Genomic DNA, 3,071 nt, shown 5'->3' with positions numbered 1-3,071 from the left:
CACCGACCTCACCCAACCCACCCCACCCTCCACCCATCTATGTCCCACATTCCAGCCTGTTTCTTCTCTCTTTGTTTCAGACTTTTTCAATCTCTGCAAAACTGACACCGACGCCGTGCTAATATGCTAGAGCTAACTGTAATGTAATGTAATGTTATGCTAGCGCATAACATTACATTACATTACATTACATTTATCAATAAGATATCAATGGAGGGAACACAGCAGGTCATGGTGGAAAGATATTGGACTGAAGATTAGCTTGACGTAGCATTGCTAACATTTAGCCATTTCTGCGTTTCTGACTTTCAGTCCAGTTTGAATCGACTTTTGACTTTTTTGGACCCATAATTAATAATAATTATTTTTTTAAATGAATTGTTAAAGAGTTAAGGACCTTTTTTTTTTTTTCCAATGTTGGAAGAGCGAGTTTTCAACAAAACTAAAAAATATTTTCGGAAAAATATTTAGAAAGAAATGTTGTTTCTTCAGACTCCAAGTTCGGACCACGGATGAATCTGAAAAACACCATTGGCCTGTGTGTGTGAGTGTGTGTGTGTGTGTGTGTGTGTGTGTGTGTGTGTAAAACAAAAACAAAGATTTTTTTTTCCTTTTGTGTTTTATTATATTTTGTCTGATTCAAAATTTGGCCAAAACTTTTAAAAAAGGCAAAAAAAATTTTAGCCTTTTGCTAAATTTGAACTGTTGTTCATTAGATTAAAGGCCTTTTTGTGTTTGATCTGGTAAAAAAAAACAGAGTTTTGATCCACGTGTATTATTATTATGGTTATAAAAATAACCATAATAATAATAATAATAATTATTATTATTATTATTATTATTGATAATTTAACCTCCTGTGTTCCGTTAACCCTGGTTTAAAATGTCTCCGTGTCGTTGTTTAACTGCAGTGTGTATTCGCCCCGTGTACGGCTAATATATGTTAATATATATGTAATATATTCAATAATATATTACAGAATATATGTCGATCAAAACATCAATCAAAACAATTTTAAACAGGATTTTTGGAAAAACTGTGACTGAATATCATCATAATGAGAACAAAATGAATACGAACAGAGAAAAAAAAAAACCCCGAAAGTTACCGACATTAAACGGCGAAGAAGAAAAGAGAAAAAATACGATTGAAGGAAAATAAATAAAAATCGTGAAATAAAGAAATAAATAATTAAAAAACACACTCTATTATAATGATTATTATTTCGAATAATAATAATAATAATTCTGTTCTAAAAAATAATTGTGTTTCTCCACAATAACATCTGGTAAATTTTAGTTTTTTTTACTGAAACTCTCAGATTTTTCCCGGTTATTTCTGAACCGAATATAAACAAAAAAAACAAAACAAAACAAAACAAAACGATTGAATAAAATTTAAATTGAAAAAAAACTCTTTAACTTTTTATTTATTTTTACAAGTTTCCGAAAGGCGTTCGTATGTGGACCGTTCTGTCGGTGAAACGGACACGGTGACGATACGGCACTTCTAACCGTGACCGTGGATTTATGTATTTATATATATTTATATATTTGTACATCAGTGTAAGACAAAAGACAAAAAAACACAACATTCAAGAAGAATGTTCTCGACCAAGTCAAACCTGTGAGAACACGAAAATATATTTAAGAAAAAAAAAAGAACCAGGCCGAACCTCAGCCTGCCGGACCTGTTCCCCCAGGACTGAGGCTTGTTTACCGGCCACAGGGCGGCGGCCCCAACCGTTAGGACCTGGACAAAAAAAAAACCCACACACATTTAGATAAATATTTACATATTTGGAAATATAATTTTTCAAGTAATTTTTTTTTCTTTTAGTTTTTGTTTCACAATTTTTAAAAAACATCGCTAAATGTGACGGCGGGAAAATGGAAGAATATAAATAAAGGGGATCATTTTCGGGTTTTTGATAAATCAGCGGTGTTACCGTGACGATGATGATGATGACGATGATGACTCTTCCTCACCCCTCTCCCCTCCGTCACCCTCACCCTCACCCGCCGCTGTCAGCGGTCAACCGCCGACTTTCTGTGGTTCATGCGGGGATTTAGAATTGAACATTTAAATGAAACCGTTCACCGACTTCAACATCGATAATCGATCAAATCGACATTTCAAACCACGGATCAAAAACTGAAAACAAATAATAAACAACGTCGTCCGTGGGAAAAATGCGCAGCGTGACAGACAAAAGTCAGAAGATTCGAGATCAGAACCTGACGATGATCGATCCCTCATCACGTGACAAAAATATAACGATACGATCAGTCAAAGACTCACCGACCAGTTTGAACTGGTTTTGGTCTCTGACGTCAAACACCTGCGGGGATCAGAACGTCTGTCTGACAACTTTGTGACCGAGGCCTTTTCACTGCTGACCGTCACGCGAAGACACGAAAAGACCGAACTGCGGTGAACGATATTTTAAACACCGACGCATCGGGAATTCAACGTGAATCGACCTTTGACCTCATTCAAAACAGACACTGTGAACCAATCACCTTGAGGTCGTCATGAGGAGCAACAGCCAAATACTGTAGAGGTGAAGATTAAAGCCAAATCAAATAGCGGTTCGCGGCCCCCATGCAGCCCGGACCCAACCACTGAGTGGCCCAGTCGGAAATGTAATTTAAGACACGTAATTAGCGCCTGTTAATTAGTTAACGGTAACAGGCTAGTTTACAGATGGATTTCTTAGGTTGAAAATCCGTCTCAATTACTGATGTAGACTACAGACCACAGTCTACAGACCACAGTCTACAGACCACTACTTTATACTTTGACTGAAACGAAAACAACAAAAACAATATATTGATATATTTCAAGTTATATTTCATGATAAAACTGTAATAAAAAACGGATTTTTTTTTGTATTTCGAATCTGACCTTTGAAACAGGTGAAACATGTACAAATATATATACAAATATACAAATACGACTAGAAAATATATAAACAATTAAGTGGGAAAATATTTAAAAAATTACAATAAATATAAAAATAAAAATACATATATATAAACCACTGCGGGGAGATGGAGGGGCGGTGGAG

This window comes from Cynoglossus semilaevis, chromosome Z, assembly GCF_000523025.1.
Source record: "Cynoglossus semilaevis isolate Cse_v1.0 chromosome Z, Cse_v1.0, whole genome shotgun sequence".
Taxonomy (NCBI): domain Eukaryota; kingdom Metazoa; phylum Chordata; class Actinopteri; order Pleuronectiformes; family Cynoglossidae; genus Cynoglossus; species Cynoglossus semilaevis.
Note: the sequence above shows the minus strand (reverse complement) of the source record.